Genomic DNA, 15,811 nt, shown 5'->3' on the forward strand with positions numbered 1-15,811 from the left:
TTGTAGTTGAAAACACTTGACATATCAAAATTAGTAAATGCATTGAAAAATTGAATGAAAGAACACATATATGTATATATTACATAATACATTACTGAGATGCAAAGTTTATATGTATATATGTATGAAATGATAATATACACTTGTGTCTATTCATGAACAATTACAAAACTAGATCTTTTTCTTAGTTAAAAAAGCCACAATTTCTTTTTTAAAAATATAATAAAATTTAAACTAAATAATAAAATTAAATAAATGATAATAAAAATGCTGACTTCTTAGAAATTGAGAAACCAAAGATAACCTTTGGATCAGAGAATACAAAAAATTAAATTACTTACAAGCAAGAAAGCCATAAAGGGCCAGCCCTGCGGCTCACTCGGGAGAATGCAGTGCTGGTGGCGTGGAGGCCGCGGGTTCGGATCCTATATAGGGATGGCTGGTGCGCTCACTGGCTGAGTGTGGTGCGGACCACACAGTGCTGAGGGTTGCAATCCCCTTACCGGTCAAAAAAAAAAAAAAAAAAAAAGAAAGCTATAAAAAGGAAAGCATTTTATCACAAATTATAGGGCATAAAGAAAAATCTTCACTCAAAAGAAAACTAATAAACTTAAAGGCTTTCATTAGATTAAAAACAAGAATATTATGATTTATCTCAAAAAATTGGAAATTGCATAACAATAAGCATTATGAAATAGGAAGAGGGAATTGAATAAATACAAAAGCTGAAATTAATGAAATATAAGAAAAAAGAAAGAAAAAATGACAGTACAACAGACACTAATCCTAAATTGGTTCTTTGGAAAGAAAAATCAAATTGGTAAATACTGTATCAGACTGATTAAGAAAGAGTAATAATCATAAAAAAGTAAGAGAGCACAAATATTGAAGACTAATAGATTGTAAGAAATGACAAAATTTTACGTCAAGAAATTTTAAAAATTAATCATAGCCCGAAAAGAAAAAACTCAACTAAATGATTTAACATAAAAGAAATTATAAAGGTGATTAAAGATTACCATTAAACGAAACATTAGGTGGATTCACCTCTAATTTGTATCTAAATTTTAAAGATAAATTCCATGACACTTAAACTATATCAGACTATTGAAAGTGATGAATAAATGAATTATTTTATAAAGACTGCATAACTTTAACTTAAAAAATAATACATGCAATGCCCCCCAAAAACTATAGACAAAACTCTGATGAATACAACTGTAAAAAATATTATGTAAGAAAATCCAATAATGCAAAGGTGGTTAAAAAGAGGATTTCTGTCAATATAATGCAAACTATCACCCCATTGTTGGAGAAAAATAATACGATCATGCTAATATATTCTGAAAAGTCCTATTCCTCTGCATCTATTTCTCTGAATCTGTTACACCTGTTTGCTTTATATTTTCTCCCCATTAGTAAGACATGAAGGCTGCAGGGGGCAGGAGTAGGAGAAATTCCTTTTCCCTGGCTGGGCTTTGGCGAATTCCTTTCCTCGGGTGAATAGGAATTTGTTAGGGAGAAGGTTCTGGTCTTATTTCACAGTGATTACTCTCTTTCCCTCCCCCTGCCAGAGCCACTGGAGGATATTTCTAGGATCCTCAGCAAGAGAACCTGGTGGGATTTGGGGAGAAAAAGTCCCCCAGATGTGGCTGTCCCTGTAGTTTCTCACTCCCTGCTTGTTTGTGCTCAGCCTGCAGCAATTCATCATGATTACATTCAAGTGTTTCTACAGTTTTTGCTTCAGCAGCTTCTGCTCCAGGTGAGTAGATTTCAGTTGCTATTTCTTTCTTGAGACATCTGTCTCTCCACAGTTTGGAGTGGTGGTTTGTCTGCATCCCCAGTTCTCTGATGGAACCAAGAGAAGTTGTTGATTTTCAGTTTGTATTGCTTTTTCTTGTTGTAAGATTGGAAGTGATGCCTTCCAAGCTCTTTGCATGGCAGAGCTTAAACTGGAAGCCTTACAATATGAAAAGAAATGTTTGAGCATGTAATAATATAAAAGCTTAGTATGGCAAAAAAAAAAAAAAAAAATACTTCAAACAAAATCATTTTTTAAAAAATTCACAGATTATAGAAATATCTATTTGCAACCTAGATGACAAATAAAGGGTAAATAAATATTTCTATGCAAAACAAAGAAGTCACAGATAGACAAGATAAAGACAAGATAGACTAGGTAAACAAACAAAAAGGAAGGAAGTCAGTTCATACAAAGCAAACCAAATGGTCACTAAACATATGGAAAATTATTAATATTGTTAGGGAAATACAAACAAAAGTAAAACCTTAAAAATTAATATTGACAAACTTGGGTACTCATATCTATTCTAGTAGAAATATAAATTTTTGCAAACATTTTGGAAAAAATCTGGAAGCAATTATCCCGATAAAAATTCCACACTTAGCCCTGAAAAATTCACTCTTGCACATCTTATTTGCATGCAAATAAGAGCAAATTAAAGCATTCCCATGGATGTTTAGATTAGCGTTGCTTTAGTGGCATGTAACTATTAAAATGACTGTTCAGTGCTAGGAAAATGCCTAAAAAATTATAAAATATCCAAACTATGGGATATTTTGCACTCATTTAAATGAACAAATGAATTAGACCTGTTCCAGTTGACTTGGAGGGATTACCACAAAGTATTTACGAACGAGAAAAGCAGAATGTAAAAAGGTATGTTCAATGTGATTCCAATTTTGGAAAATACTGAAAAACCACGTATATTTATATCTATGTAAAGACTTTGCCAAAGTTTCAGACTCTTCTTACAGTGTAATTTTATTATGGTAAAATAAGCAACCAAGTAAAGGGAATTTTTAAAAAATCTCCTATATATGTGTGTGAAGATATTTGTGAAGATATATGTGCATGTATAAATGTGAATAAGCAAGGTAAACTGTGTGGAAAGATACACACATGCTGTTCACATGGGTTATCTCAGGAAGGTGGAATGGAGGATGGGCATGAGAGAGATGATGAACTTTTTCTTTACACATCTTTGTATTTCTTCACTAGTTTCAAACTTGTATTAAAGTAGTAATTTGGGAAAATCAAATACACAAGCTCAAAGGAAAAAAATTGCTGATGCTACTACAACACAGAATTTACTGAGTATATCAGTTTGGATTGGGTGAAGGTGACAGAATCATCACATATATTACAGGAATAAGGGATATAATATAGAGATTAAATGTTACATAGCTGTGGGAGTAGCAGAGGGGACGGTGCTCTGTACGGCTTCACCTGAAAGATCAGAGAAGCAGTTACTAGCTACTTCAGCAAAGCCGTTGAGTTAGATTCCGCATGATCTCCCTGGAAAAATGTTGTCTATTTCACTTCTGCTGTATCAACACTAAGTCTTTTAGTCAGAAACTTGATTAGTCTCACATAATGAGACTCTAGAGGGAAGAGGATTCTAGAAAACGTAGTACCAAGCTTAACTAAGTTGACACACCACAATCCAGCACAGTTCACCCTTTTGTCAACTTGGCTTCTGTCCAGTCCTTTTTAACTTTCAAGTCCAGATATTAATTACATCATGCTTCTAACACAATGCAATTATCCGTGTATATATATATATGCATATATGTATACATATAAATGAAAGCAAGAAAATACACATCATTATCTTAGTTCTTGTTTCTGCACATGATCACATGGCTATAAACTGGTATTATATCTTCCTTTGTCTACTCACCTTGCAATATCTCCTTTGCCCTCAGCAAGCACCTCAATTGCTTGTGGTTCTTGGTCTGGTGTGTGATTCATACCTTTATTCCAGAGGGGGTCTGAGCCATTAGCAGTCTTGCTTATGTTGCAGTTTTCCATTCAATTTTATCACAGAAGTATTAAGAGGATTCCTGGTAAATCTCCTGAATTTTGGATGAATTCACTATCTATTGCTGCAAACAAATTACCACAAAACTCAGCTTCCTTGTGGAAACAATATTCCATTGGAAACAGCTCTCTAAACCAGCAAAAACCTTTTGGGCAAAGAAGGCAAATTCAGATTCAACATTAGTATCTATTGTAGTAAGAAAAAATTGCTGCTCCTTCCATGAAAAAAGTTTATGATGTAATTAACTTGCCTTCAGGTAGCTATCTGGTCACTCTGTGTAATTCTGTTTTATCAGGGACTCCTGGTTTGTCTGCGCTGTTGGCAGATTGAGCACTCAACATCAAGATGGCCAGATCAACCTCGGTAAGTTGAAACCCATGTTGCTGAGTGTATCTATTCCAATTCTTTGTTTTAGAGCTAGAAACATGACCACAGGGTGGCTCGAGGGACCCACTGTAGATCACCAGCTCTCATAAGCCGCCTTTCTGAATGGTGGATCACTGAGCTTCTTTCTTCCCCAAGAATTTATGTCAGCTCAGAGCCAATGTCTGTTAATTCCTAAGAAGTTTGGTTATTTTTTTTCCCCTAAAGCACAAACACCCTGGCAAATGGCTTCAAGTTTTTTTGGAAAAGGCTAAGTGTATATTTTACAATATACATTTTTGACACTTAAGTAGTATCCTTCTGCTATGATTTGAATATTTGTCTCCTCCAAAGCTCACGTTGGAACTGAATCCCCAGTATGGTATATGAAAGGTGGGGCCTGTAAGATATAATTGGATCGTGAAGACTACGCCCTCATGAATGGATTATCCATTAATGGATTAATGGGTTAATGGTTTAATGGCTCATCTGGGAGTACACTGGGGGCTTTATAAGGAGAGGAGGAAAGCATGTGGACAGGCTTCTGTTCAGTCCTCGTTATATAGTTGCCTGCATCACCAGAGGACTCTGTAGAGAGTTCTCACCAAGAAAAAGGCCCTCACCAGATGTGTTCTCTTGGACCTTGGACTTCGCAGCCTCCAAAACTGTAAGAAATAAATTTATTATAAATTACCCAGTTTTGAGTATTCAGTTATAAGTGACAGAAAGCGAACTAATTCATCCTCCTCAAGGTATCAAGCCTCCTCTTCATTTATGGTGCTCTGAGTCTGTAAACCACTCAAGTCTGGGATGTGGATAAGGATCATAAATTCTATTCTAGTGATTCAATTCAGGCCTCTATCCACCAGTCCTAAATATTTTTGCTTATACAAATCAAGTAGGTGGTTCACCAGTATTAGTTCTAAGAAATACAATGAGTCAGCCACAAAGATCTCTATAGGTTACACTACCTATCCCTGCTGTCCGTTATGGTAACAATGCCCACCTTGAACCCTGGCAATTAAGTGCCTGTAACAATTAACTGCATCACTTGGTCCCTACTACTCAGAATTCCACGGTCCCCACTGCCTTCTAGGAATCTATTCCACTGATAGCCTCTCCGATTGTCATTTCTGGCCTGTGAAAAATAGCCATTAAAGAGTCTTTCAAGGCTGCTGTTTCACCCTCCTCCGTGTATTTCTGAAAGTCTTAAGAAGGGGGTGGGTGAGCAGTGGAACACAATAAATCCTCTCCAACATCCCTCTCTCCCTAAGCTTTTGGATATTGCCTTCGTCAGTTCACTTTGGCCACCACAGGGACTCAGTTACGTTCAACCAGCCAAACAGGCTTGGGGTGATTAATTTTAGGTGTCAGCTTGACTGGATTAGGATACCTAGAGAGCAGGAGAAGCACTATTTTGGGGTGTCTGTGAGGGTGTTTCTGAAGGAGATTGGCCTGGGAGTCAGTGGACAGAGTGGGGAAGATCCATCCTTAGTATGGGCAACACCACCCAATTGACTGCAGGCCTGGATAGAACAAAAAGGCAGACAAAAGGTGAATTCTCTTTCTCTTCTGGAGTTGGGACACCCTTCTTCTCCTGCCCTTGGACATCAGGACTCCAGGTTCTTCAGCGTTTGGACTCCGAGATTTGTACCAGCAATCCCCAAATTCTAATGCCTCTGGCCTTGGACCGTGTTATGTTATTGGCTTCCCTGATTCCAAGGACTTCAGACTTGGACTGATCCATGCTACCAGGATCCCTGGGTCTCCAGCTTGCAAATGGCCTATCTTGGGACTTCTCAGTTTCTCATACTGCATAACCCAATTCGCGTAATAAATGTCCTCTCATTTATCTATCTATCTGTCTATCTATCTATAATTTCCTACTGATTATTCCTCTCTGGAGAACCCCGGATAATGCAAAGCTGCTAGAGTTATTCCCAACTCAGTGTTCAAGGTAACACACTGAATCCAAAATCACTGGTTAGTGCACTCGTATATGTAAACTCAGCTGAATTGAACAGTATATTCCTTTTTTTCCTTTTCTAACATCCTTAGAATCCATTCCTGAAGATATTCCCTCAGTTTCCACTGATACAAATTGTCAAAATATTGCAGTTCTTTTGGTGTGTATAGTAGATCCTCCAAGGTCAGGCTGTGTATTTTTTTTTTTTTTTTTTTTTAGTTTTGAGTCTACTTAAAGGTCTAGAAGCAACGAGAGGAGATGAGGTGATCTTGATGACAGTCAGAATTCTCCCCAAAGGCTACAGGTTCTTTAGTAAGGAGAAGTGAATCTACTCAGACAGAGTAGATTACTACTAAGTGCAATTTGGGTGTTCATTGCAATCTATGTAAATATCTCTATCCCTATCTTCAGGGTCTCAGTCTTTCCCACTCAGTGTCATAGATATACTGTAAGAGGCCCTAAAAATCTACAAATTTTATTTACATTTCAATTCAATCACTCATAGTATCAGACTTTGTGTTTGATTTTCAAAAATTAAAAATCTGCAACTAAAAACAGTTAGATATTCTTTCAGGATAATCATAAATATTTCTCTTTCATTACTCAGGGCTTGAGATGGAAATATTAAACTCTGACCTCATTATTTACTTTTTCCAATTTTTCAGTGTAGAAAAATTTCCAATTTTCCAAAATTTCATTGCAATTTTTTTTAACTAAAAAATTTTAATAGGTACTAGGTCACTGCTATAGTTTGGCTGTTTGTGTCTCTCCAAAATTCATATGTTGGAATCCTAACCTTAAGGTATTAGGAGTTCAGGGCTTTGGAAGGTGATTAGGTCATGAGGTTGGAGCCCTCATGAATGAAATTAGTGCCCTTGCAAAAGTGGCCTGAAGCAGCTCTCTTATGTCTTCCACCATGTGAGGACACAGTACTAAAATTCCGTCTATGATGAAGTGGCCCTCACTAGGCATTAAATCTTAGGGAGCCTTGATCTTGAACTTCTCAGCCTCCAGAATTGTGAGAAATAGATGGTTGTTATTTAGGCACCACCAAGTTTATGGTATTTTGTTATAGCAGCCTAAACTGACTAAGGAATTCACCCAAAGCTGTAGGTATCCAGCTCCAGGAAACACCAGGTGATAATTTAAGAAATGATTTTACAACTGTACATCATGGTCTACGAGTATCCTATTTATTACTGGCAATGAGGTTATTAATGATTTCAAATCTAATCACATTATAGAATTAATTCAAGATTTCCATCTTTAAGATTCTGTTCGGCCATGTGCACTTTAGTGCCAAAAGCTGTATCAGCATGGGTTTGGTTAGGAAAACTGAGCCACTGCAAAGATTACAGGAGTAAATGGTCATTAAAGTGGGAATTAAGGCTTATACAAATTTGTGCATAGCTGGTGGAGATTATTGTGGAAGGCTGCAGCTGAAAGATCAGAGAAATTCTCACTAATTGCTTCATTCTTAAACACTGGCACTGGCATGAGTGAAAAAGCTTGCAGGATGTTTTTGAAGTTATACACATGAAACCACCCAGTGGGAGCTCACGAAGAGGTCTGAGGGAACACCACAGCGAATAAAGTCATCATGTGTGTTTCCTACAACCTCCTCAGAATGATGGCTTCTGCTTTACTTATTTTGGCCTTCCAATTCATTTGTTGCTGGAGACCAGCTCCACAGGATTCGTTGGACCTGAATAGGTGGTGTGGCATCAGCGATGAAAAAAGAGAAAGGCGGACCAGAAATGTCTAGTCCAAGTGTGGACAACAACCACATGAATCTTGCTTTATTTATATTTTTTTACTTAATTTTTTACATGATGATTTATCTTTTAATCAAAACATTTTTATTTTGTTTCTATTGAAAAGGAAAGGTCAAAATGTTCTAAAGCACTCACGCTGTGATAAAAACACCTACTCATGCATCAATAGTTCACCCCAAAGCCTGTGGCTTATGGCCAGGAAACCATACAATAGCAACATGCTTGGCTTAAAGACATCAGACTTTTAGTTTGAATCATAAATCCTAACCTTTTAAACTTACACATAAACTTATATTCTAAACTCCTATTAAATCTTACTTATACTTATATTTAACAATTTAATGTTTTATATTAATTATTCTAATTCTTAACCAAAATCACAATGTCTATAACATAATTTTTTATAATGAAACTTAACTATAATGTCCTATTATATTTTGTACTACTATTAAAAACAATTATACTTTAAGCTAATCTAAACAAAATCTGTTAATATAAAAACCTTTTTATGTATCTCTACTATTTTACCTATCCATCTCTATAACAAAATTTTCTGTTTCCTTGCCAATTGACTCTGGGAACAGTACAAGGAACAAAGTGAAAAATTAAATGATCCTACTCAAGCCAACAAAACACACTATATCATTCTTATTATTATTAAGGAAACAACATGTTCTTGGTAAATCAAATGAAACTGTGGGAATGGGGAAAAAACAAAGAAATCTGTAACTAGTTGTGATCAATTGGTTGTAAGCACCACAGCACTTGGACGCACTAATTCCTTGGGGGACGTGGATAAAATTCCAACATAACAACTTCATTCCACACGTACAAGAGCATGACCACAGCCACAATGGGTCAATGCATACATCACTAATAGGAAAGATCAATAACAAAATTAAATCGAGCCAACCCAAAATTAAATCGAGCCAACCCATACCAGGAACATGCATCAAAAACACCTTTAGTACTGACAATGCCTTTTAAATAAACCAGTTAATTTTGATATATTATTAACATGTCCTTTGAGAAACCCCAGGAACCTCGGAACCTCCCAAAGCCATACTAAGCCAAAAGGTAAGGACTTCTAATTCTGGGAAGCCTTGTCAAGCAACCAAAGGTGAACAAACAGGAAATTCCACGGAGCCATACCACATACACAGGACCCCCTGCAGCCTACCTGAACAAGGGGTGTCGTTCCTCAGACTCCCAAGCCGTTCCCTATAGCAGGATTGGCTCTCGACAATTTGTGAGGTCCTATTATTGACAAACTCCATTCTGAAATCACACCATGGAGAAGGGGATTCTTTAAAACAAAGTTCTCACACTTGAGTGGGAGTAGTAACAGGTGTATCAGGTTGTCAGCAGACAATCCAGAACACTTAGTTCTTTCCTATCTCTGATACGGTTGTCCAAATGCCCAGACTAAAAAATCCATTCTTCTCTAGAAAACGCTCTATTATTAATATGTTGAATTTAACCGCCATTTTTCTAATGCTCTGTGTCAGACATTATACCTACATGTGGAAATACCAAGATGAGCAAGTCACTTTTCTTGCTTCAAGATCTTACAGGCTGATAGGAAAAAAATATTATGCAACAAATAAGTGGTATTCATTTGAAAGATGCTACAGTAATGCTGTAAATCACTATATAGTAAGGAAAATGGATGTTTGTCATGAGAGCAAGGTGAAGAAGTTTCTCAAGAAAAGGATGTAAAAGAATGTGATAAAGCGTGAGTTCTGAAATACAGAAAACTTAGAAGAAATTCAAGTAGATTTTTATGGCTGGAAATTAAGAGTTCAAAGAGATGGTAGGGGAAATTAAGTTGGAAAGCGGCAGAGATAAAGTCAGGAAGGGTGTACTTGTATACATGAAATTTAACTGTTTCCTGTAGGAAATGGAAACCAATAAAGGGACTTAAGCCCTAGAGACCCGTTTTGAATAAAATTACTCCTTATAACAATATAGTGGAGAAACTGGGTGGGTCAAGGCCAGAGGTGGAAAGGTGTGTTAGGAACCATTACCACAGTGTATGTAAAAACTATATAAATGCTGTGGTAGTGTTTGATTGATGGGATCTGGAGGTGTGCAGGGAGAGATGACCTGGAGTAACCTTTCTAGTTCTGGCTAGGCTGACCGGATAAATGGTAAAGACCATTAGCTAAATAGTTGCTCAAACTAATGTGTACTTTATGAGAATTAAACTATAGAAAAATATCATGATCCCTTTCATTCATTGAAATGGAACTATTTTTAAAGTTATAAAATGTCCAAAATGTTCCTATGTCTCTGTGGCACATAAAAGAACATACTCATCAATGTCAAAATTAGAAATGTAATGTATGTGCAAATTTAGGGGCTCAACATGACCTTTCATATCTGTCATTAGAAAATCTGTGTAAATAGTGTACTGTGAATGTCAGAAATGTAGGTAAAGTTGTAGGAAATTAATGGAGTTTGATCTGAACCATTCACTTTATACAAGTCAAGGCATATTATATTCTTTATTTCCTTACCTCTTTCCCTTGTTCTCTCCCTTTCTCTCTATTTTTCTTTCTTCCTCATTTAATCTGCAAATTCAGAATTTAAAGTCTATATATTCATCTTATAGTTTTTTGCTGATAACCCATATAGTTCGGTTCATAAGTACACTTTCTGAATAAAGAAATCATTTTGTCAATAAATTAACCAAATGGAAATAACTGCACTATCACAAAGTGGTGATTACAGCACAAGATTAGGGCCAGGAGACTTGGGTTCTGGCCTTAGTTCTGTCACTTCAATAGGTGACCTAGTTCTCTGTAGGTTTCAGTATCATAATTGGAATGATTGATTACTTCACTTTTTGTACTTATTAGACTATATTTTAATAATTATTAAAATATCTATTTTCAGGAATTCTCTACTGGACAGTCAGCTCTTTAAGGGTAAGCAATACACACTAACCATCTTCGCATTCCCAACAATTAGTGCAGTGCCAAGCATATGGTAGATGCTTAATAAATAGTAGTTGAATGATTAAATAGTTGATTAATTATCAAGAGTATGAAGGAAGTTTAAAATCAAAAATATAGGATCAACACAATATCTAGAGGATCAGCAGTACTTGAGAAAAGACCTAAAAAATGAGGTTTGAAAAAAATGACAAAAAATTAGGAGTAAGTTTGGAATACATCAATTCTAGTAGAGCTGAGCTCTTGGGATCAAAATTCAAAAGTAGGCTTAATTCAGAGCAAGAGTGGTTTGCATCTGGCCTGTTTTAGATTTTTCACCAATTGTGCGAAGTTCTAGGTTTGATAACGGAATGTAAGAAATAATTATTTGTAGATTCACTATTTCTGGATGTTCTCATTTGTTAGGTGGTGTTGGTCTTGGTGGAGGTGAGTATAGGGTAGTTAGTAAATTGGATTAGGCTGTTTTTCTTTAAACTTTTATTTCAGATATACTTTTCAGAGTTAAAACCACTCTATGGTGAAAAATCTGCCTAGGTGCTATGGTTTGAACAGTTTTGTTCCCTCCAAAATTCATGTTGAAACTAAATCCTCAATTCCTCAATGCAACAGTGTGAAGAGGTGTTGCTTTTAGGAGGTGACTGAGTAATGAGGGTTCCACCCTCACAAATGGGATTAGATGTCCTTATAAAAGGGCTTGACAGAGGGAGATCAGCCCTTTTTCCCCTTCCACCTTCCACCATGTGAGGGCACAACATTTGTCCCCTCTGGAGAATGCAATAACAAGGTGCCCTCTTGGAAGCAGACAGATCAGGCCCTCCCCAGCTGGCACCTTGATCATGAACTTTCCAGACTGTGGAACTGTGAGAAGTAGATTTCTATTGCTTATAAATTACTCAGTCTGTGGAATTTTGTTATAGTAGTACAAATGGGCCAAGACACTAGGCTTTCATTAATACCTGTTCAAATCATGCCCTCATTACGGTGCCTGACTGAGGCATAAGTGTCTACCTCAGGATCTGTTTGCTAAGTCATGACCATAGAAAGAGGAGAGGGGAGGGCAGTCAGAGGAAGGGTTGTGTTTTATAGTTGATCTACCCAACAGGGACCTTTCTCTAATTTGCATGAGGGTGCATATATCCTGTACCTAATCGTATCAAATGAACATTCCACAATAAAAAGCCAAGCCACAAGTGCAGATTCTGACCACACTAAGTGTTGTAGGTTTTTCTATACAATGTTCTTGTTATTTATCATATGGCAAGCTCCACAAGGCTAATTCTGGAGAGTATAATGAATTGTTTTCGGTAACTTTATGCATAACCCCTGCATTACAACTTGGAACTGAATGCATTCTTCTGAAGGCTCCACCAAGAAATAAGAAACTCATATGCATGCATTGACCTGCTACTATGGGATCTTACCCCTTGATATTTGTAACAAAACTTTTTCTAATTTCTAGAGATGTATTAATGAATAAACGACTGATTAAAAATTTCTTATTGAATTTATGCACTTTCTGAAAAAATTAGCTAGGTTAAAATTTAAGATGCAATTAGATATGTGATGTTTTGGAGATTTTTATAGGTGAGGTTGATTTGCAAACATTGTTCTTTTGGGTTTCCAGTATATGTCCAGTTTTCTCAGTCTTTTATTTGATTTTAATATTGGACATTTTTGAATCAGACAAATATATTCTGATGTTCTCAAATATTTAAGCCAATTTGTGATTTAGTGATAGGTGAGATGGCAAAGATGCTTCGAGACTTATTTATTGAATTCCTATTTCTGTTTAAAACAAGGAATCTTAGAACGGAGAAAATCAGTGGCTATGTGGTCTAACTTCTCACTCTGTGCAGGGATCTCTTCTATGTCCTCTGCTTGAATACTTTCCACAAAGGAAGTGGGAAGAGGTGGCGCCATCTGTTTTCTCTCTCTTCTACTGTTGTTGAACAGCTGTAATTCCCAGAAACTTCCTCCTTATTTTGATTGAAATTCTGCCCCATTGAGGATCTATCCCTTTAGATTCCTCCTTACTTTTCTTCCTATTGTAACCTGAGATACAGAGCAATATTATCAAAACAACTAATATTTTACTAGGTCAAAAATATTCTAATTTGAGTTTTGTATCTTCCAGACTGAATGGTACCAGGTCTGCCAACCATTCTGTATACCATCTAATTTCCTGGCAACTCAAACTCTTGTTCCTCTTCCTCTTGCTAGTCTAGTTTTGCAAAGGAAGCCCCTTAAAAGACTGCCTATGTTTGGATTCCAGCTCCAGTTCTTACTAGTTACATGACCCCAGACAGTTATTTAACCTCTTCTTTCTCAGTTTAGTTATTATATGTAAAATATTCATTTGTTTCACCAAAGTTTATTGAGCACCTACTATGAACCGCACAATCTTCTAGGTGGTTGAGAAACACCAATGACCAAAACAAAGTTCTTGTCCTCATGGAAGTTATGTTCATTCTTAGGATGGTTCCTGGCATACAGTAAATGCTTAATGATATTAGTTATATGTGTATATGTTTGTGTATATCTATGTGTAAATATGATGTTCAAAGAAGTCAAAATATATCAGACATACTCTTACTAGTGCTGAATACATTAAGATGATTACCTTTTTAAACTGGATGAATTTTACTTTCTTTTAAAGCAGCATAAAATTTTTTTAGTAGCTGGGTTAATCATGGCTTTTGTTAAGGCTAACTTCAGCAGATACTTTCAGTTATCGTTTTTTAAAATAACATCGAATGCTGTTATTAGTAAGTATAAGAAATTGTCTGTGTGTAGAGCGAAATGCTGTGGGGAGGACCAGAACCTAGCCTATGTGTATTTATATGTTGGCCAAAGTTTCCTTGACCAGTTGCCTCTGTCTTATAGCTAGCTCTCCTTTTCTGTTTGACTTTGATCCTTCTGACTGCTCCCTATCAGCCCAGTGGTATGCTGAGACCAACTTGTACTGTTGAGCTGATTGTTAAAACTTCAGAATTCTTTCAAGTTGGCTGCAAGCTACTATTGGTAACTTAAAAATGGTGATGATGGGAATATTTATACCATAGAAACCAGCAAAATCTATACATCAAAACCATTTTGGAGAGCCAGTTTACAAGCACACAACTGCCCCAACTTGATAATACTTGACCAGCATCTCATTATTGTGTTTTTAGTTGCCAACTGAGCTTTGCCTGAATCTTTACTAATAATTAGGCTATTGGTTGATACATATTCTACTGTACCTTCCATCTAGGACATTTGTGTTTTAAGCCAGGATTTTTTTTTTTTTTAAGATGAAAAAACTTACAAAACATATAGCAAAAAAGCTATGATGGTAGGACAAAGTTGCTAAGAATTTTCACGAGGGTAGAAATCTTTTGTTTTTGTCAACTGATGTTTCTCAATCACCTAGAATATTGTGTGGTATGTAGTAGGTGCTCAATAAATATTCACGGGACATAAGAATGCTTTACATATAGTAACTATTATGAGGCACAAAGAGGTTGAATAGCTGTCCAGAGTCATGAAGCTGGAATTCAAACATAGCTAGTCTTTTAAGGGGTTCTTTGCAAAATTAAAGGCATTAAAGCAGTACGCCTGTGATTTGTTCACATTCCATCCAGGAGTGATACCCTGAGGGGCAGGAAAAGAACGCAGGTAATCATTTTGCATCTTGTCAACTGGAACTCAGGGTATTCATAGTAGTAATACCACCCAAGAAGAAGAAACCTTATCTACATAGTATTCCTACTGGGATGCTCCTTGTCAGGCTGTCCCTAGGGCATGTGAAGCCCTAGGCAAATATTTTCTGGAGATGGGGAGTGTATAAACAATGAATTAAGTAATAACCTATTACAAAATGAATGAATACATGTGAGGTATGGAGACATATTGATGAAAATTTAAAATAATGGGCAAAGAAGTGGTACTTGAGTCTTTCTTTTCTTTTTTTAAAATTTATTTTCTGATCAAAGCGCGTGTGACTCTTCATAGGGCCCAGTCAGCATTTCCTTTTCTTCAACACTAGGAACTATGTTCATTATGTTCTTTCTTGTCAAATGTGCCCTTCCTGGCTAATTTTGTATTTTCTACCACAAGAAAAAGATAGCAGTACTGCTGTTACTTACAGTGTTATGGATCTTCAAAGCTTACTTGTATTGAAACAATAAGGATCTTGTTGGTTCTACAGTTCCCTAACGTCATCTATTTCATGATGTTACGTCACAGGGTGCTGCACTGTCCGTCATGCCACCCATGATATGGACTTCTAGGACTCGCTCAGTTGTTGTTACTGGGCTTTGCTGTTGACTACAAACGCAAGTCTTTCATATAGCATGCAGGAAAATACGAGTAATAACATATTTTCTGATCATGTTAAATTTATCATTTAGAATTTTATAGCACAAATATAAAAGAATACATATTCCAACCATTTGTTCTCTTGAACTCTTCAGGCTGTAATCCCTTCATTCCTATGATGTAATCTCTTTCAATATTGATCATTTCTCTGCTTTTCGCTTGCCACCACCGTGAATAATGAGTAAAATTAGAGATCCCATTTGTGCAAGGAATGTTTGTCTTTTGTCCAGCTCTGCTTAAGGCTGACCCTGGAGTGCATGACTTCGCCACATTGATTGAAGGCAAGAGAGGACATTAATTGAAATGTCCCACCAGTGTTGCAAAGCAATGATTTAAAAACACTTGGAAGAGATAGATGTGGTCACCTGGAGGACTGCCTGACGTATGTTGTGGAACCTGCAGAAGGGACAGGTTACTGTTCTGGGTGCCAGTGATGAGGGGATAGACACAGGATAAGGATGGTTACCACCACCTTCACTGTTCTTGAGTACTGAAGCCCGTAGGCAGCACCATATTCAGAACATTGACAGGTGAGAGTTGACACACAGG

Source organism: Cynocephalus volans, chromosome 6 (genome assembly GCF_027409185.1).
Source record: "Cynocephalus volans isolate mCynVol1 chromosome 6, mCynVol1.pri, whole genome shotgun sequence".
In the NCBI taxonomy this organism is placed as follows: Eukaryota; Metazoa; Chordata; class Mammalia; order Dermoptera; family Cynocephalidae; genus Cynocephalus; species Cynocephalus volans.